A 22,021-nucleotide genomic window follows, 5' to 3' on the forward strand; every position below is an offset into this window, starting at 1 on the left:
AATAAGAATAGATTCACTGTAAAGTATATTCACAGCAAAAACTGCTGTGAAGCTTTTAAAAATTGTAGCCCTCTTACTAAAACCCACCCCATTTTTTCCTTTCAATTTTGCTTTTTTTTAAAATTAGGCTTTATTACTTCACACTTTCCAGTCTTCCCTTCCACTTTTCCATACCTCACATAACAGGAGAGTAGGAGGTAGAAAAGGAAGATTCTGAAAAACACTAATGATACAATTAGAATTCACCAGGTCACCAAAACAAAATTGTTCCCATATCTTGCTTCTAAGAGTATGAACTCCTTGGTTAAAAAATCACCAATGGACAGAGTTTTAAGCTCTACATCAAGCCCTCCACAGTTTTGCCTGTTGTAAATCCCTCCTGAAATCCGATTCAGCTCTGGCTTTGCACTTTGCCTGGTATGCAGAGGGACAAGAGCTATGAACAAGTGCTGGAAAAGATCCACTGGCCTTTTCCATGGCTGACAGGACCCCCACAGCCAGCATTTGAGCTGTGCCTGTACAGCTGCTGCTCTGGAGCCTCCACACACACACACACACACACATCAGGCCTTATCAAGAAGGGATTCTCTCCAAATCAAGTGCTCTTCTTGTTCCCTGCATTTCCTAGTCTGAGATACTTTCACATTACAGACATCATTGTTAATGGGTTCATCTTTTTGCTTCTGGGACACAGATATGACAGCACTATTGTGTGATAAAATATTCCAGACTGTGGCAGATTTGCTGCTGTATAAATTAGGGAAATTGGCTTGGCATGCAGGATTTCCCCCATGCAGTATGGGAATAGGGAATATGCGAATATGCTTCCTGAACTGGTCTTACACAAAACATGCAACTCTTGTGCTGCTACTGAGCTGATGGAAAGAAGGAAAAAGGAAGAAGGCAAAAGAGATGAATACGTAGAAACAAGCAAATAAAAAAAAAAAAAAAAAAAAAAAAAAAAAACAGAAGCATTGATCTGCAAATCAACACATGCATGCATACACAGTGTAAAATTCAGGAAATCTGAACATGCCCCTAATCAGACAATCCTCAAGCACATCAGTTTAAAGTAAGGCATACCACTTACCCCAAACTCTGCAAAAGGAATAGTCAGGGCACACTGGAGATAGTACTTCCAGCAGGAGTACTTTTCCAGCACCACCTCTTCAGCACACAGCCAAGAGGCTTACGTGTCAGCTGTTTGCATCCACGTTGATGGGTGCTCAGAGATAAAGAGGTGTGCCCGTGTCTGTGTCTAGGAGGGTGCTGCCTCACTGCATGGCTGGCAAGCAATTACACAGCTCACATGTCCCTTTTATTCCTAGAGGCAAACAGCATTTCAAAAGAGATTTGTGCAAGACCTGCCTTGAAACCGATCTAAAGTTGCTGCAAATTCACCCACACATCTTTAAACAATTGCATTGTTCCCAGCAGGGGTTTTCATTCAAAAATGCAATAATGATGGAGTATATGGATCACACCCGCTCAGTTATAGCTTTACATTCTTTACCTCTGGTTTGAGAATACAGCAGTCTTTCATATAAACTGTTTCCTTTCTGTTGAGGCTCCATGCTGGGGATTAGAGTTGACATGGACATTGGGGAAAAATGAAACCAAAATCCCCCAAAAACAGAAAAAGAAGACACTACAGGTCTCTCAGTGAGATTTGTACAGATTTGATGAATCTGCAAGTGCACATCAATTCATACAATTTTTTTTTCACCAAGGCACTACACAAAATTACACTTTGAGAGTGTTTCATGTATCACTCCATCTGTTCCAGCAGAAAAACTGAGAAAGTGATGCAGAGTGCAGAGGAGTAAGTCAGTAGTCCCTGCCGCCACAGTGCAGCAAGGCCATAGCCACATTCCTGCTCAGCCTCACCCTGCTCCAGGCTCCAGCAGCACCTGAGTGCTCAAAGAACTGCTCAGTCAGACACCAGCCAGCTCTGTCCAAACAGGGGACACTTCAATATTGTTCCTGCTTAGTCAGCACTTGGTTAGATGTGCTTTGTTAAAACCTGCCAGATCCATACAAATGGAATGTAAGCACATCATGACAACAATTGTTCATAAACTCAAGTTCCTGCTGTGCTGGGGGAAGAGAACTAATGAATATGCACTTCACCAAAATGTTCTGAGCTGCACTATTGTTTTTCTTAGGAAAATGTATGACCTGGCTTACTTTAGTTTTGGTCAAAATGACACTTTCCATAACTTCTGGGCCTTTTCTGTAACAAACAACATGAAAAAAAAAAATCCTTGGTTACTTTCAATTGCTTTACCTGACATTTTACTGTTACAATGTTTTTAGTTTCAACTGTAGATTAATTCTAAGGAATTGCAGGATCACTGTCTAAGAAGTGCCTCTTTCTTGGAAAGATCTAATTTTAAGGGTGCTCAAAATACATAAGAACCTGCAAAACTAGGTACAAGAACACAGGCTGGGAAGTTTTAGCCTCCAAACGCTGATCTCACTTTTACTCAGCTGAAGGTTCTCTAGAATCATTTTTCAGCATCACTGCAACTGCAGCATTTTGAGAGCACAAACTGATGGGCACACAAAGCACTGTGAGAATGAGTTACTACAGGAGATACAGAAAATTATAAATCCCACCCAGAAAAGTGGAGCAGCAGGTCTGATGTGGTGAGAACCTTGCACAACAGGCCAGGCAAGGAAACAGCAGCTTCTGGACTATATTTCCAGAAAACCAGGAGACACCAGGAATGGAGAAGCCAGGAAATGAAACAACAGTTAGTTTTGCAATTGCATTTGCATTTCAGCATCACCACAACAACAATCAGGCAGCTGGGTTTCAAAGGTTATCTCAGTTACACAAATGAATGAAAAGCAGCATGGAACTGGAAAAAAACAAAGAATAAAGGCAGGAATGTTGCAGTTGGTTATTCAACACTCCCCATACAGGAGGAACTTTGTGCAGCTTCAACTTCTGTGCAAAAAGCACAGCACCATCTCTGTTCCCTCATCACTTCCTAACATGTTCATTCTCCATGGTAAGGAAATACTGTGGATAAAGGAAGATTTGCAATGCTATGTGATGAAAAGAGTTGATCTGTCCCCCTCCTGGGAACAAGAGCTTTTGCCTCACAAGTTGCCTCTTTGTACTCTCATCAGAAGCTGCTTTGAAACATCTTTATAAAGCGAATCAACTCCAGAGTAACTGGGGAGAGTAAAGCAAGCATTTTTAATTTCTTTTAAGCAGTTCCACACTACTTACTCCATCCTCAACCATTCCCCTCTTCCTCTAATAAATGCATAAAGCCACACTGGCTTCCAAGTGTGCTTCCATGCTTTTTCACTAGCTTCTAAACAGGAAATTCAGAGCAATGCTCAGCACCTCCCTAATGTGACAATTCTGACCACTTTGGGACCCACCTCCTTCCTCACAGCCCAACCTTAACATCTGGAATACATCACTGCACTGTACCTACTCTTCACGGGATCAAGGAATTATGAAGGACAGTCTTACACAGATACACACATTTTCCAACTGTTTCTGACAAACAGGAGCCACAGGGGTCTCGCCCACAAAGTTGGCCATAGTCACACATGGGAAGTATCCATGAGTCTGACCACCCACTGATTCAGCAGCACTTCCAAATTCAGAAGGGCAAGAAAAGAGAGCACACTTCTATTTCTGCCCACAGAAATAACCACCAAAGGGTAAAGGAGAATAAGAACACACAGGATAGCAAGAATTGCATATTTCTTTAAGGAATGGTTTGGTTTTCCAGGAGATAAAAACCTCCAGCAGATAAGCAAACACATGAAAATGCACAGTAAGAGGAATAATAATAATTTTTTTAAAAAGTTAAAAATCCAGAAGATGAAAAAGGAAGCAGTTTTATATGTGCAGGTAGAATATAAATGAAATGGCATCTCCAAAAAAACGTGCTAAAGAAAGTGTAATTGTGCCTATATGGGTGATTCAGTAGACTGCAATACATGTCAGTGAAGCCATGCTCTTTGTTTAATTCCATTAAAGCACACACTGTAAATGGCCAGAGGAAAATATTTGCAGCTTCTTAAAAAACCCCAATATAGACATAGATATATTTCTCTTTTGGAACAGGAAAGTTCTCAGCTACCTTCTACCTTGTCTCATAGGCCAGATAACCTGGAATACAGAAATAATTCTTCAAGAGGTTACACTGCCAAGCTTATGGATACCAGATACATCCTGCATTAGAGAGGAATAATCTGGCAAAATGAATTACCCTGATCAGGACAATTAGAAGTCAATGGAGAAGCTCAGCTACCAGACACCTGAAGATACTTCCTAATCATTGTTAGATAAAAGTGAAGACCACACAAATATGATACAAATGGGACTATAAAATTACACCATTCATCTAATATGATGTGGGGAAAGGGTGAGGCAGGAAGAACTGCAGTGCAGAATTTAATCCATCTTTTCATCCTTTGGACTGGGAAATACATGGGGTTTTGTTTTTCACAGGAAGTAAACACTTTTCCTTGCTAATCTGGCTGCTAATTGGAAGATTCAACAACCTTATCTTCAGCAGCCACCGCCATTCCTTAGATCTCTATTGAGATCTAAACTAACAGGGGTCACAGTATAGAGAACCTCTAACATGTTGTTCTTCTAGTTATTTCTTAGCAAGTTAAATGCTTTCTCGTTATTTAGGTGCCATTGAAATATCCAAAAATTTTAAGTCCATCAGAAGTTTTCTAAAGCAGCTAATCACAAGGCATCATGGCCTTTTGGAACAGGACTAATGTCATCATTCATCCAGCAACCAGTGAAAACATCCTGCTCCCCAGAACACTGACTGGTTATCAAAGTTACTGACTGAACAACTAAGCCATATCCATTTCTAGTGAGATGGAAAACTATTACCCATGAATATCAGGCACAACATTAGGAATGATAAGTTACTGGTGAAAATATTTAATCAGTGGGATTTCTTAAATTAATGTAACAAAAAGGACAAAATAAGTTCATAGTTATCTGAGGGAAAGCATGAGAAACTGTCAGTTAAAATTCTGTCCAGCAACTAGAAAAGGTGGTTATTCTACTCCTCAAATCCAGCATCACAGGACAGTCAGAGATGCTAGTCTAGGAAGGGTACACAATGGACAGAGATGGAAGGATAGATCTAGATTGATAAAACTGAGGCTCACAGCTAGCATTCACTTCTCCCAATCTTTTAAAGATCAGAAAATCTTGACAGAATCATCCTTGCAGGTGCAGAGCTCACTGGACCTACCTGAGGTCATGCTGCCATAGGGAGCCACTGAGAGCTGCAGGCTGGCAGCAAGACACTTCAAAGAGTTTGACAGGTGGGTGGCATCTCCTAAGAGATCTCAAAAAGAAACTGAGCCTTTAATTTCAGAGTCTGTAATAGCTACAGTCTGAGAAAGAGAATGGACTTGTTCAGTAAACATGTTTGGAAATAGTGAGTGTATGTGATGCTTCCGTGTCTCATAAATGCTATGAAAAGGTTAGAAATAACTTGCTGAGAATACACTGGTCATAACTTAACATGCCTATTACATAATAAAAAACCACTGAAATAGGCTGTATTCAGTAGGCCACAACCTGTTCTCTTGAGGAAGTCACTAACAGCAAAGCACAAATATTCACAGAAATCTTCGTGTGACAGCAAGACACCGCCACTTTGGAGCATGCTTGTGGCTCAAAAGTATCACTCAAACTAAAGCAAAGCTAAAACTACAGTGTTTGAGTGTGCTTTTCTTTCAGGAATTGAAACCCAAGCCCCTACTTCCACCCTATCCTCCCTTGAACAGCTCTGGAACTGCAGCACAAATCACCACTGCCCAAGCCCTCTCCTGAGGCCCTGCTGTCTGCCAAACTACTCAGACAGTGCTTTGGCAAAATGCTGGCTTCAATTCCTGTCCTAGCACAGCTTTCTAGAGCCTCAGGGAAGGCATAATTCAAAAGAAGCACTGAGTAGCAGCCTGATCTGCTCAACACAAAGCTTCCATTCAAAAAGCCTGCTGTTTTTCAACCTGAGTTGCCAACAATATTTATCTCACTGCTCAGATCAGAATCCCATAATACAGCATGAATTATAGTTAAATCCTGATATACAGCACAGGTTCCTGAGATAAACAGCACAGCAAACCTGAATTCCTTACACTAATTGGTGTTATAGAGGAATATATGAGCAAAGAAATCAAAAAGCAGCACAAGTCCAATGCCAGAGTTTGCCCATACCTTTCCTTATAGTTATTCCCAGATGGAGGGAGGGGCCCAAGATGGCTGTAGAGTAAAACCTCACCTGAAACCTGGCAGGTTGCTTTTCATGCTGTAGGTGCCTTCCTAAATAATTCTTTCATAACATTTCAGGCACACAAAGCATCCTCAAGTTTCCCTACCTCTACCCTTAGAAGTCTTCAATTAAAATTCAGAATGGTTCAGTTTATAGCTAATAAATGGCTTAGGCAACAGTAAGCCTACAGACAACCACCACTATAACCCAAGTTCCAGAAAAAATATACAAAGCTTTTCTATGAAAATAAATTGCCAGTCAGAATGCTCTAATTGATCCAAGCAGTGCAAGTTTCCTGTCAAAAACTATGTCAGGGAAATGTGTATGCAGTTATCACACCACAGTGCATACAGACTGTGCTGGCTGGTGAGACACCAAATAGAAATGTTGTATGCTTGTGAGGAACTCAAAAATCTCACACAAACTGCCAAACCAACTTCACAGAACAATTCTACACCATAACTGAGAAAGGCATCAAAAGCTCTGAAATGAAGAATGGAATATAAAGGGTAAGTAATAGGAAAGAATTTATTCAGCTATGCCCTTCTGAGCACAAGTCACAAGAAAAAGGGAGTATGTAATGGTACTGTCCCACAAGAGTTTCTGTATGGAAAGTCTCATTAAAGTAGGGGCTGGTGTTTCATCTTCTGCTAGAAGACTGGCTTTGGCTTGCAGCATTTGGTTTGATTTTAAATCACTGCATGTGATTTACTACAGAAGAATCTAAGAATCCAATAATGGGATTTCAGTAAAAATAAATTAAGTTTGTGAAAAAAGAAAATCTCAGCACTAATCAGCACAGCTGCAGTGCCTATGGTGGAGCTGTGCTAACCAACCCACTCACTCCCAGAGAACTGCCTCACCAAGATCCCAGTTTTTCTGCTTATAACAACAGCTGCATCACAATGAATCAAAACAGATTTTTAAAAAGAAATTTTATCCCTATGTCACAGTGTTTAAATAAATTCAGAAGCAGGAACTATAGTGTTTCTTAGTTATGAAGTAAAACATTTTAGAAGACCAAATAAAAGTTACTCCTTTTTCTCCTTCCCATTGTCTAGAGCTTATTTTTCTCCTTCTACTAAGATACTTCCAGATCTTTTAACTAGTTTTAAGATTTTTTTAAGGACATTCTAAATTTTCTATAGTTTCAGAATTTTTGTTGGTCTTTTTTAACTCTTTTTCTTCAGGAAAATGTTACTATTTCTCTTTAATGCCGTTGTTAGTGACATGCTAAATGAAGCCCAGCTGAATTAGATTCCCAGTTTGTCTTTACCAGGCTTAATTACTAAGGCTATTTTGTTTAAGACTTTTATAAATGAAAGACACATTGGAAACATGCAAATACACTGAAATCCAGGAAGACTGTGGTGAAGGAAAGGGTAGCAGCACCAAATGCTAGCATATTGTTTTGCACTGTAAAAAAAGAATTCCAGCATTATCAAAATTTAATCCTCAAATAACTTAGGCTATTAGAAATCACTGCACTAAAATGTGCTAGAAATAGTTTCTGTAACACATTCAAAATGCACATGTAATGCAATTAATGAAAGTATTATGTAACAGTAAATTACAGTGAAGCAGCTACAACAACCAAGCCATCCAAACAGCACAGGAAAAACAAAAACAGTAAGCCAAGCATCAATGTCTACATAATCCTTTTTCCCATTTATTTTATATCAACTTTTCATACACTGGGGATGACTATAAGGAAACAGTAAGAAAATATGTTTATTGAACTACATTTATTAATTTCTCACTTCTGTTACAAACATAAGTCAGCTGTTGATGATCTGGAGGAGAAAAGTCATCTTGAGACATTCTGTGCTAGACATCAAATAAAACCCTGGGAAAGCCTTGTGACCTCCAGAGAAGTGGAGAAGAATACTGTTCTGTTCCCTGAACAACTCCTCCTTGGTTATTTGCAGTCTATAAAAACTGGAGTTTTGGTTCATGACCAGGAAAATGCTGGTAAACACAAGGCTAGAAAGGATGCTTGATTAAAATCATGCTTGGGGTGGCATGGCACGACTTAGTCAGGTGGGTACATATACTCTGAGTTTCTTCCAAAGGAGATCCAAAACACAGTAATAACAGCCCACCTTCCTATTGCTTTTATCAGAATTAATTTTAAGACTCAAGTCATTACTATACGATTGAACAAGGAATGAACTAGATGAGCGCTCATGGTTCCATGCTAGTCAATTTTTTTTTTTTTGCAATTAAAAGTAACAGCCTGTGCAACACACCATGTTCATGCCTTTTATCATCCCTTCAGCAAACATGATAACAAACATGTTGGTGCACAATGCAGTTAAAAACCCTGCCATTCTAAAGGACTGTTTTATTCAGTATCATTTAACTTTAAATGCTAATAGGAACACAGGAAGAAACAGGGGGGGAGAGTTCAAGCACTGCAACATTTGAAAATACTGTGTTAGTCTGTTCAGTATTTTAAATGTTTTTTGCACGGCACACTCTACTATCAGGGGTCTAATTGTACCTTCCCTGCAGAACAAGTTTGCCACAGAAGACAATGTAGGCTGATGATTTGGGACCAGAACAGGCATCTTATGGCTCCTGGATCCAGACATTGCTCACTGCAGTCATTTTATTTATTTTCTTAATAAACTTACCCTGGTTTGTATTTAAGTCTGACTGATTTACTTATGAAAAGCAATGACTAAATACACACAAAAGAGCTGCAGTTTTGTCATTTAACCCCAAAGCCTGTGTTACATAAACCAAGTGTACTCCCCAGCTTTACATTTCCCTCTAGAACAGGAGGATGCAGCAATGCTGAACTCTCAAAGTCAGAATATTCCAGGCAGCTTATTAAAGTGCAGCAACAGTGTTTCGAAACTCTGAACAGAACAGCTGGCACAGTCAGCTCAAGGAAAACAATGTAATAAATCTTCTGAAAATAAACAGAAAAGAGAAAGTGTTTACATACCTATGTTCAACAACTGAATGGATCTGTAGTTTTCCAAATGTGCTTCACTGACAAGTTTCCTGACACAGGTCAGATCTCTTGAATACCATAGTCATGCAAAAAGAGCCATTTCTCATCTACAGGAAGCATCAGCAGAGAAAGAAATAAAACCAAAATAGTGTAGTTCAGACTAACAGCTCTAACATTTGCAGGGCATGGGAAGCTGCCAGCCCCACACAAGCACCCTCCCCACCTAATTACATTCAGCTGCTTGTCATGTGGTCTTACTGACCGATCAAGTGATCTCTTTTCCCCCTTTTAAAAGTGAACAAAGTAGCTAACTAGATCTCCCTCAACCAGGTAATACACCTCAAACCTTGCATAAACCACTGACCCTCCTCCTTGTCTTTGGGAGAGGAAGTTGCAATGTGGGAGCACAACTTTTTCTAAGTATACCCAAAAAATAAAATACAGCAAACGCAGTAGTTTACTCTATTGAAATACAGCAAGCACCAAAGTTCCCCAAACTGGTTTTATTTCTCATCTTTACAGACAGCAGAAAAAGATCCTGATTACAAAACTGGCAAAGACACCACAGAGAGAGACCATGGGAACAGAATCTGAAAGGGTTTGGGAGGACAGTGGCAGCTGTACCATTGGGCTTTGTAGGCATCTCTGTCCAGTCCTTTCTGCTGAACCACTTCTGATGGCAACAAGCTCCAAGAAGAGATCAGAGTGAGGATGTTGCCAGAAACTTTCTGAAACACAGACACTAAAGCTACAAGCTCCTGTCCCTGCACAGTCCTAAGAGACACATGCAGACATTTTAAACACTTAAATAACTTCAAGGAAATAAAGCTACTGCTTTAACATGTAAACCAGCTCTTCAGTGAGTCGGTTCACAAGAGGCAGAATCCACAGGTCTGCCCCAGTTTCAGCACCAGTGTCTGCACCAGGCACTCACTGCATGGAGGGCCCTGCACTGGGCCCAAGGGATGAGACAGGACCTTCACAGCCCCTGCAGCCCCACGAGGGGGTCCCCTCTCAGACACCCCAACATTAGAGATGCTCACAGGAGAGCACTGAAAGCTGTGGACAAGGAAACTTTTGCGCTCACGTGTAAGATTTAGCTGATGTGAGCTTTTGCAGACAAGTGTCCTTGCACAATCCTTTCTTGTCTCAGTTTCTTTCCTCAAGCTGCTTCAAGAGCAGCAAAGAAAGGAAATTAGGGTGGTGTCTCCAGCTAGTCTGCAATCTTATAATTTAAGAAGTGCTGCAGACGGGCTGCTACAAATATTTAACATATGGATGCATCTACCAGTAACAAAGACAACTCCACAAGCTTCTTAACTCTCACTTGTTTCAGTGCTCAACTATCTTGACTCTTTTCATGTGAATCAAGGCAATTTTTTTTCCTTGCCCTGGTGAACATCTAAGTTGTATTATACAGAGCTGGAACACTTTTTTATGCCCTGCCTTAACATTTTTCCAGCATTAACTAAAATCCATTTCTTTGACATTTACTTACAGGTTGTAATTTTTAAAACTCTATCCACTCTTGGCTCAATCCAATCTTCTGAAAATTTCACCAGTTTTAGAGACAAAGGCCCTCTTTTGCTCCCACATGCAATTAAAAAACAGAATTGTGCTCAATTTTCAGCAACATGCACATTTTTAATCTTTAACTGCTTGCTTCCCTGATCAATACCAGCACATTTGCTTAACTGTGAAGAAATATTCAGACCACAAGCACAGTAGAATGTCTGGTAACTGCTCCAGAGTGCAGAAGGAGGAACAGGATAAGAAGTGTTGACAGACAAAGCAGCAGTTCTCCTGCCATGTTGCAAACAGCCCTGGTGGATAACTACACACACACTAAGCACAAACTGTCTGGAACCTCAACCTCAATCTCTCTCAATGTAAATGGAGTTCAAACTCTTCCATATAGTCAGATGTTTGCCATCTTTAGTGGGAAAATAATTAATAAATAATCCCCAGTCTTCAGTGTTTTATTTCAGGATGAAATGAGGCTGTTTAACTTGTCACTTACCAGCTTGGTGTGAGGAACACCAACTAATTCTTCCTTCTTTCCTACCAGGCAAGGGTTTTATCCACAACAGTAAGACTTTGCCAGAAAGGTACAGCTGAAATAAAGCTTTCTTTGTGAGGGTGAAGTTATGTTGATCTCAAACTGGAGAGTTATGAACTGGGAGGACATCAATGTTTGGTTACTTATAGTCTCTGTTTTTAAACAAACACGTTTGCAGCCTCTCGGCAAGTGCTGCACAGGCAGCTGAGGCAGCCCTGCTGTGGTGGCAGGAAGCAAACACCAACCAAGCAGCAACAGCTGGAACAGGAACCACTGCAGGCAGCCCAAGGTGAGCCTTCCTCCCACTGCTACCCCAGCCCTAGGGGGTTGTAGGAGCTTGGGCAATTTCTTACTTTATGTAGGGCATCAAAATTACTGAAACTGTGAAATGTAGTTTTGAAGCTCCAGCTCTACAAAGGAGTACCTATCTACTCAGTTATTCAATATTGCCCATGTTTTTACAAGTTTTATGAACAAGAGGATCTGAATGCATGGAATTTATGGTTTACTTGTAAAACTTTCCTATGCTTTACAGGCCTAGGAATTTAGGAGAAAATGTGAGGAGGTAAACACAGTTAACAGTGTGGAGCATTCTTCAGTATAAGCATCAGAATATTTGCCTTCACACACTCCTTGAGGAAAGTTGCAGATGTACAAACTGTCCTGTAGCAGATGCTTCTTCTGTAAGAAAAATGCTGGGTTGTTACCTGCCTGCAGAAATAAAGACATCTGCCACTGGAGAGAGGACTGGGAGAATTGGATCTAGTAAGAACCCATTTCAGATAATGCTACAGAACTGTTTCCAAAGCCAAGAGCTGTGCCTAACATCAGTGTCATCTGCCCCTGCTCTGCAGTAGCATGCCAGTACTTCAGGGCAGAACTGAAAGGACCTGAAAGGAGGAGGTAAATTCCATATAAAAGACTTCTTTCTTTTGCTTTCCTCTCATCAATATCCTTTAAAAAATATTTTAAAAAAAGACAACCCACACTAACAAAATCAGCTTTCACACCAGAACTGTTATAGCTGGACTTTGCCAGGACCAAATAATGAAATATCCCTTGAGTGATTAAAATAAAAGTAGGGCAGGCAGGCCTTCCTGCTACCCAAAGGCACAACTGCTAAATATTTAGCAATATTATAGAGTAAAACTTTCATTATGTTCTTTCAACTGTAAGCCAATCTAGGCAATTTCTAGTAATGGTGACAGAGCTTTCTTTTAGCATTGCATGTGATAAAGCATTGGCATATTTAAGATCTGTAGCATTGTACATAAAAAGGAGGCTCTTAAAAATAATGCACTGCAAGAGAGTCTCCAGATAACTAACTTCTAAGAATTACCATGGTCTCTTCAACAATAAAAAGTTAACAGTAAAAGAATCAACAAATGAAAAGCATCAATTTTGCTTTCATGGAACATCATACTGCCTAAAGACAGGAATCCTTAGCAGCACTTCAAAAAACTTTAGACCAAACTCCGTCATCAGAAAAAAACATCAAAAGACTGCTTCCCAAATAAGATTTATATATGGTTATATTTGACCTCAGAAAAGATTAGTAAAATTATCCCCAACAAGTTAATTGATCTGTCAATTCTGTCAGAACTGCAAGCCTCTGCCTCTACAGCACTTTGTATTATGCAGTCTGTCCCAAGGCAAAGTGGAGATGCCTATTCCAGATCTGAATCAAAAGGGGAAGGAAGGAATCCTTTAATATTTAAATCAGATTCTCTGTTATTACAGTTCTGAAATATCAGAAAAAAATAGTATTAAAAAATACTGTTGTACATGTCCTTGTACAAGATGGTACAACACCAAGAAATGGTGAAACAAGGTTTATTTAAAATAGCAATAAAAACTGTATGAATAAACATGATTATTTGTTTTGAGTGAAATGAGCAGCAAATGTGATCATTTTGTATGCAGAAAATGGTATTTTGGCAACATTCACACTACTCAAATTACATCACCTGTACTCAAAAGAACATTTAACCTAAAGATGGATGAATTATTTGACATGCTACAGTTCTTCTGAGAGACTGTGCTGGTTCACATTTTGTAAGACCCATGCAGTGCAGGCTGAGTGCATGCAGGGAGCACCTGGAGCAGCACTGCAGGAGACACCAGCAGCCTGCACTGGGTGAGAAGCTGTAAAAGCCCACCAATAATCTGATGTCTCTCTCTTCAGCCTGAAGAGCTACAAACCTCATTTCAGATCAATGATCTTTATCTACTTTAAAGGGTTGATGACTAAGTCAGCTTTTTAATTAAAAAACAGTATCTTTACAGGAAGCTGCTATGCCCATTTAAAGGAACATGTGCACTACAGCTATCTAAGAAAGGATTTTCAATGTTTTACAATCCTATATTAATACAGCTTTGAAAGTTTCTGTCATATTTTTATCCACACTTCAGCTTAATGGATATGTGTTTATTCTTGGCACTACCTGATCCAACATACTGTTTGAAAAACCAATCTCAGCAGAGCTGGGTTTTCTTTCCAGCACAAGGATATCCTGTTCACATCTTTTCTGATCTACTTAATAGGGCAAGTGGTTCATCATTCTCCTCACAAGCTATCAAGAGTGCCTTTTGCACTTTAACTCTGCTCTCAGGAGGAAAAATGGAAAGGTTAATTATGTGAACTATGTGGCAGACAGAGAAGTCTGCTGCTTCTGAGCTACAGCAAAGTATTGCTGCTGCAGTGTATTGTTTGATCTTCCATGCAATAAAGCACATGAAACCAAATTAAACACCTGGGATGCCTATTTTCTTCTACCATTTCTTAAAGCATGAACACCATTAACATGAGAGCTCCTTCATATTCCCATTTATTCAGTGACTCCCCAGGTTAACTAACCTGACTGGTTGATCTGCCTTCCTTCAGGCTGTGCAGGAGGAATGGGTGGGCTTGGAAAGGTGGTGATTCTGCAGTACCTTACCACAGAAGGTCTGTCACTTCCATTGGCCCCATTCCACTCCCTGAGTGACTCCCAATTACTAAAAACGTTACTGCTCCCATTCTTCATGCTCCCACAGGATGCTAGGCTGAAGAAAAATTCCCTAAGGCTCAACACACCACACTTGAGATTATGAATGCAATAAGGACTTCTTGGAACAAAGCTCCAAATTTGCAATGCAAACAACAAAGCTGAAATGAGGACATGCCTCTTAGCCTGGTTTCCTAAGGAAACAAAGCTCATTAGAGAGGGGCAGAGACACTGAATTTCCATTATTTCTGCCTTCTCCCCCAACATTTGAATCTGCTGATCAGCTTTAACACTTTTACAGAGGGGAAGAAACCACAAAGATCTGAACTTCCTGAACACTTTGTGAAAAATTGGCAAAAAAATGGCAGACTGGATAAAGGGAGGAGTAGGATGTGTGCTTCCCCTGAAAACCAGCAGAGTTTCCAGTTCTGCAAGGGAAACCCACCAGCTGCCCAGGTTGTACCTGCTGCAGCACATACTGTGACAGCAATTCAATTTTACATTTACTTTCAAGTTGGATTTAAAAGACACTATATCTATTTTAGAAGCAAATTAAATTTAAGCACATCTATTATTAAAAAGATAATGGAATGAATCCAGTGATGTTTCACCACATCAGCAGTTTAGATCTGGAGGAGGAGGAGCTGTCTTCTGTTTCAAAACCTACTAAAAAGCATGATTCCACTTTTGCAGCATGCTCTTTTCACAGGCCTCCCAAAGCCTGCTCTGCAGCTCCTCCTGACACACAGCAGGCTCTCCAGCCCTGTGGGCTATATCCAAACTGACAATTCTACAAAGTTATCAAATATTTATATTCACCTCTTCCATTTTATAGATAAAGAACATTTTAAAAACTACTACTTTAACAACTCTAACTTAATTTAATAACTCCAACTTATATTTATCCAATCTAAAATTACAAGAATTTTGCTACGAAATTCAGAAGAAACACAATCAGACAGTACTATCTTCAAACTTGGTTAACAGCATCTCTGTACAGAAATGTCTATCCTGACACCATTCCAAGAAAAAATATGGAAAAATTAAGTATTAGTCAGACAGTTCATGCCCCGACAGAAAAGACCTGTCAAGCTGAATCAGTGTTAGAGGAGAAAGTCAGTGGAGCATGTGCAGTTATGTGTACAGGATCTGAAAGTGCTGCATGAGAAAATCTGTTGGAAATGGATAACACCAGCAGGGCTAGGACTGCCCTGATACCTGTATTTTGGGTCACATTCAGTCATGCATGAAATTTGGTTAAAACAAAACAAGTGGGGGTGGGGGAGGAGGAATTATGATTAGCCTTCACAATTGAAAAAAAAAATCACCATAAAAAGACCCAAATTATCCATGTTTTTGCTATAACCTGCATTCTGAATGTTATCTGGGTTTCCAAGCAGACAAGGAAAGCACCAGCCACTGGCAAGACCTGTAGCAGCAAATCATCTCATGCAAACCCTGCATGAAACCATTGCACAGCACAAGCAGACCCACAGCTGTGAGCCTTGAGCGCTACCCTGAAAGGCTCAGAATGCACCACGCTCCATGACAGCCACACAATTATCAGCAGGGATCTCCAGGAGAAAGGTCATTTCCCTCAGCAACTACCAACATAAAATACCATACTAGCAAGACTGCTGGAGACAGGAGAAAACCAGAAAACTTGCATTTTAATTCACAAAAATGAATGAAGTTTTCTTTCCCCCCTACCCACCACACATACTTTATTAGTCCTTATCACCACTAGCAGCCTTCAGTCTAGTTCAAATATTCCTTTTCCCCAAGGATATTACTGGAACTAATTGTTGTCCTCCTTTCAGTTCACAGAGCAACCATTTTCCTTACAGTCTTTGGGTGATAAGGGAACCCAATGAAACATCCCACAGTTATGAAAATAATGAGCCAGGCTTTAAGAGTGAGACTGGGCTGACTTTGGGCAACAGCACTTCTCCAGAGAACCTTCACCACCTTCTAATGACATCAGCTTAATAAAAGTATTATAAAAATTGTGCATCCATTGTTTTCAATTTTACATTCTGCTGTTTCTAATTCAAACATGAAAGAAGCTTACATATCTGAAAGCCTATCCTTTCCAACTAAAACTGCCCTAATAAAAGGCATTTCTTCTACCCATGGAGCTCTCCTTACCTGAAAGTATTACTGAAGAGTCAGTTTTTATCTACTTTGCTATTTATTCCTTTATCCTGTTATCACCTTTTAAACCAATAGCAGTACACAGCTGCAAAACTGCAGTCACAATCTCCAAACTTAATTTGGGCTCAGCTACCTGATTTGTGTAGCAGTGTCCTTGTACCCATCCAGTGTTCCATTTGCACATAAAATATTTCAGCAAGGCATGCTCCTTACAGTCCTTTCATTCACACATCACATTTACACAAAGAATTACTGCAGAAGTGTAGAGTTATTTTCAAAATACTTTTTGCAAGTGCCCACAAACTTGACTTTTAAAACACTGATTACATATTAACCAACTTCTTTTGTCCATTGCAAATCATAGATTTCTAGAAAAGCTCCACTCCTGCTGAGTTTGTATCTTCACTGCTGCTTCCTGCCTCTTTGCTACCTTACTAGCAGTCTTCATGTTGTTTTCCACAAGTGCCTTTTTCTGACATGCTTTATTCTTACCCATTTCTCATCAGCAAAAGCATCAGACACAGAGAAAGAAAACAGCTATGAGAAATGGGTTTTCAAACTCAGGAAAATATCACTGCACTGGTTTACACTTTGATGTTATCCTCAGAGCCATAGAAACAAGGACATTTGCCTGTTTGTTTTTTTTTTTTTTTCCTCCTGTAGACTAAAACACTGAAGAACTTGTTAGGTCAGCTCCAGAGTGCTGAAATGTGCCAGTATGTGAAAAGAATTCCACCACCCAGGATATGCAAAACTGTCACGCACCCCCAAAGCATCTCCAGCCCTTTGAAGCCACACCAACACCACAGGAAAAAAGTATGCTGGTTGTTATATGTCATATTTTAATCTACATGCCATAAGGCTTATTAGATTGGAAAATAAATCACAGGCACTGAGACTACTTATTACTATAAATCAAAAGTACATTCTGATGCTTTATGTATGAAAATACAACAATGTAAGGGTGTTCCAGAAAAGAAAGTCAGGGCTAGGACTTATTCACAAAGCTCCACTGGAGATAAAAGGATCATTCAATCATTAAGTGATCTCAGCTGATTTAACATGGTTCAAGTTAGTCCTGCCTCCTGACAGGGATGCAGTTCTGACTTAGAAGAGAAAAAAAGAAATGAGGAAAAGAAACCTCATACCCAGATGCTATATCCAGAGAGATTGATTGGGAATATATTTGTATAAATAGGACAAAAAAAAAAGTGTTTCTGCTAAAAAAGCTGCCTTACAGGTTAGAATTTATCTATCCATGCTGTACTTAAACAACTTTTTAGGCATGTTTGAAGCCAGTGCTGTAAACTCAAAGATTGTATCTGCAGCACTGAGTGGTGTCTACAAAGCAACAGGAGCAAAAGCAAGTTCCAGAGCACTGTGTACACCCAGCCCAGGAAAAGTTCACCTGTAAGTATCTAAATAACCCTCTGCAGGATCCACCACATGTGCAGAGCACAATAATGCAGCTTTAATGCAGATGGGAATATTTGATAAATTTGATTAATTATTTATAAATGCAACTTAATTACTTGCTGAGATATCAACAGGGAAACCGAGTTCTCATTCTTTATATTCCACCTCTAGTGCCAATTTTGCCTGTTTCTTCAGATTAAATTAAATTCTAACCATCTCTGTTGACTGTGACAGACTTATCTTGTTAATGATGTAGATCTGCAAGTGCGGGGTTATGCTGGAAACTGAGACCTCTCTGGTCATTTACCAGCACGGGAGACCCCGGGCAGGAACAGCACGACCAAGAATTCAAAGGCACACAGGGGTTACTGCATGCAATATTTGTTTCTGTAAATGCTACTTAAGAATTCTTTTATCTCACCTTATCTTCTCTTTGAAAGAAAAGGAAATGTGTAATCGAGTGATAAATTAATGTGTTCCCAAGTTTAACAAGAGTGATAAAACAAACTTACAGTCTGGTTTTAGACATCTGGTTGCTCATGGGAAATTTTGTTAACTGTGAAATTAAACCAGTGTAAGTTGTAGCACACCCTCTCTCCGAAACTCCTTTGTGCAAGAGATTAAGTAGATGTAAAATCAGAACCCTGAACGAGAAACACAGGAACATGCTGTTCTTTTTTCCATCTTTTTAACCAGGCTTTTGAGACATTCATTTAGCATTACAAACATCATTCCTACATTTACCTATCAACATTTGAAATGCATATTGCAGTATATGCTATTCCCTGGCTGGAAAATACTTGGAACACTCACAAAATTAGTAAAAGTCTGTGACAAGAAAGAAGGGCTGAGACGTCTATGTCAGATTTAAGTTTCCAAGAAAGGGTAGTATAGATTTTGGAGAGTTTTAAAGAAAAACCTGTAAGTGCAGCAACAGACCACCTTGCTAACTAACTCCAAACATGTATATGTTATCCTGATGAAAACCTCCTAAGCACCATGTATGAGGGAAGTGTTAGAAGAATCATACAGTCAAAAAGGTCAAAAAATTCATGATACATGTCTAAGACATAAAAATTGAGTAGTTTCAACAGTTCTAAGCATGTCCTTTATACTTTGCTAGCACCATCAAAAAAACCACTTATATATTAACATACTCTAGTTACTGACAGAGTTAGGAAAATCAAAAGGTGTTTCTAATGGACTTAGTTTTCTTTAGATCCAAGATCACCAAAGTGTAAATTCAGCCCAAGCATTACAAATCAGGCTGAAGGGCCTTCTCGGCACGAAGCCTCCCTTACACAAACACACAGTGCTCAGAAAGCAGCAACAGGTCTGTTGATAGTCACGCATAATATCTGAGTCCCGGCTAGGCAGATGTAACATTATCATAGTGCTCTCACAACGACTGACCACTTTTTAAAGCCTTTTTAAAAAATTAAACCAGACATGCAGTGCACTCTCCTCTGCAGAAGAAAGGCAGGTGTAGAGGGTGGGAGCTCCCGCAACAGCAGCAGCAGCAGCGCGGGAAGGAAGGCCCGAGCGGGGCTGTGTGCGGCGCTCCCGGCAGCCGCCGTGAGGGGAAGCACCTGAGGGGCGGCCCAAGGCCGAGGCTAAGGACAGCTCGCTCTTATCTCCGCGGCGAGGCCCCTTTGTCAAAGCCCGGGTCGCTGTTCCGGAGCCGTGGGGCTCCGGCACGCAGTTCCCCGCCCGAAACACCGTCCCGGGGCTCTGACCAAGCCCTCTGCCAGCCGAGCCGTCCCTGCTCGCTGCCCCGTTCGCCTTCCCTGCCGCCCTACCTGCTCGCCTCCCGGCAGCCGGAGCTCCCGCAGCCGCGTCACGCCGCACCTGCCTTTTTTTGGGCTCCGACCGTGTCTTTTCCGTCAAGGCAACATCACTTCCCGTACAGCCCGAGGTGGGGGCGGGCCGGGCGGCACCGCCCCGGCGTGTCCCGGCCCCGCCGCGGCCACCTGGGCGGGCTGAGCGCGGCCCTCGGGCAGCACCGCGCGGCGCTCAGCGGCGTTAGCCGGGCTGGCTCCTCAGCCCTTCTCTCCTCACCTCCCTGAAAGATCTCGCGCGGCTGGTAAGAATTCATGAGAGGCAAAACAGGTTTTGCAGCGAAAATCCGCGGTGCCTGGTTAATGCACACCACTGTGGTTTAATGAGCTCTTCCTGCCGCCTGCCGGCTGCCTGCCTTCCCCCGCGAGGGAAGAGTGCTCTTGACTCTCAGTGCTTTAAACCTGGCAGTCTCAAGAATTCAGCAAATCTTAAGCTCAGTTGCATCAATAACCCTTCCACCTGCATCCCTTCAGACACCGTTTCTTGAGGCTTTTCAAATTCAACTGCCATCTTTATGGACAATTCCAGTCATTATATTTACAAAGGAAGTGCCTTCTAGACCTGAGCTACACCTCTTCAAAATAACCTTTTCAATACTTAGTGGTACTGTAAAGGAAGCTGCCAGAGTCACTGCAGTAATTCAGTGATGGCACTGAACTTTTGTGGCAATATGTAGCATTTCCTTATAGAATCAGGGAATGGTTTGGGTTGGAAGGGGCCTTAAAGACCATCTGGTTCTAACCCCCTGCAGGGACAATCTTGCATTAGACCAGGCCGCTCAAAACCCCATCCAGCCTGGACTTGGACACTTCCAGGGATGGGCAGCCACAGCTTCTCTGGGCAACCTGTGCCAGTGACTCACCATTCCCACTGTAAAAAAATTCTTCCCAGTATCTAATATAAACCTGCCCTCTTTCAGTTTAAAGCCACTGCCGTGTAATGTCATGTCCAAACTGAAATTGCTGCACTCAACTGCATCTCCCAGCCCATCTTCTACTGCTATCCTCCCATTTCAGCTTCTATACCAGTACCTCCCCCTACAACATTGTTCCTGGCTTAAAATATAGACACACAAACATTTCTTTCCTCATTCTGTCCAAACAAGATTGTGTTAAAACCAAAACCTGGCATAAGTTTGTCCCAAGATCTCCTGGGTTTGGTTTCTTTTTAGATTTACTGAAGTATTGAAGTATCTACTGATTTTGTTTCCCCAAGTCTCAGATTCTATTCTGTCAAACTAATCCACACCTACTCCAAGGGCCATGCTTCCTTCCTGAGCTACACACTGAGGCTCTTCTTAAGGACAACCCATTTTCCCGGCAGATTTATGTGTTCAATATCTACTGTAGCCTCACTCTGTCAGGACTGACATCTGTGTATAAGCACATGTGGTACGTGTGTTTATGTACATATGGCCGGTCTGATTATAAGCTACCAATGTTGGGTGCAGTTTCCTTCTCAGCCATGTGCACAACTGCTTTCCCAACTGAGCTGACGTATTAAGAACTGACACCATGAGAAGCAGAGAAAAATGGTATTTATCACTTGGAGGATCAGATCAGAGGCAATCCAACAAAACCCATGAAGCATAACGACACAGCAGCAGCTTTCTTTTTCAAGTTTCCTGATGTCATTTAAATTTAGAGGAGAAACTGCCCTTCAGACATTCAGCATGTCATCCATGATTCACTGACGTCCCGGAGTCTGGTACGAAAGACGCAGGCACGCAGCTGCAGCAGGCGGGCGGCTCCAGCGCGGGGCCGGGCTGCGGAGGAGGCTCGGGCGGGACGGCCCCGGCAGGTGACGGCCCCGGCAGGTGACGGCCCCGGCAGGTGACGGCCCCGGCAGGTGACGGTCGCGCCGGCTCCCAGCGGCTCCATTGGCCCCGACGGACGGGGCGTGCGAGGGCCGGGCTGCGAAGCGGTGCCCGGGAACGGCGCCGCACGCCTCCCTCAGGGCCTCTTGTCAGGCGCGACGTCCGGCGGCGACGCGGCGGGGCCGTGTGGGGCCGCGGGCGGCTGGAAGAGCGGCCCGTAGATGTAGAGCCCGCTGGCCACGCCGAGCGCCACGGCCACGGCCACGTGCTGCAGCGGCAGCCGCCCCCTCATGCCGGCAGGCGCTGCTGCCGCGCTCACGGACACGCGTGGGGCGGGAGGGCGCGCACTGCGGCGCGGCCCCGGGTCGGCGTCGGCCCGCAGCCCCGGCGCCCTCACCTGACCGCGGGACACGGCAGAGCCCCGGCTTCCCGCTGGCTGCCGGCACCGGACGGAAGTACCGGCGCTGTCCCGCCTCCCGCGGCCGCGCATGCCCCCGCGGGAAGGCG

General features: G+C 42.0%; 1 protein-coding gene across 3 annotated transcripts in view; it reads right to left on the reverse strand.

Annotated features, from left to right (window-relative positions):
• RAB27A (RAB27A, member RAS oncogene family) overlaps positions 1 to 19,779 on the reverse strand; it is a 30,116-nt gene extending 10,337 nt beyond the window's left edge. The window contains exons 1-2 of one of the 3 annotated variants that reach the window (XM_059482557.1): positions 19,659 to 19,773; positions 9,235 to 9,350 (exon numbers count right to left, since the gene is read on the reverse strand). The gene's annotated coding sequence lies outside the window, so the exon portion shown is untranslated. Of the gene's footprint in view, positions 1 to 1,090; positions 1,150 to 9,234; positions 9,351 to 19,658 lie in introns of those variants that run through there. The other 2 variants (XM_059482558.1, XM_059482559.1) reach the window with 2 other exon arrangements.
• Between the last annotated feature and the right edge of the window lie 2,242 nt (positions 19,780 to 22,021).

Source organism: Ammospiza nelsoni, chromosome 14, assembly GCF_027579445.1.
Source record: "Ammospiza nelsoni isolate bAmmNel1 chromosome 14, bAmmNel1.pri, whole genome shotgun sequence".
NCBI classification, from domain to species: domain Eukaryota; kingdom Metazoa; phylum Chordata; class Aves; order Passeriformes; family Passerellidae; genus Ammospiza; species Ammospiza nelsoni.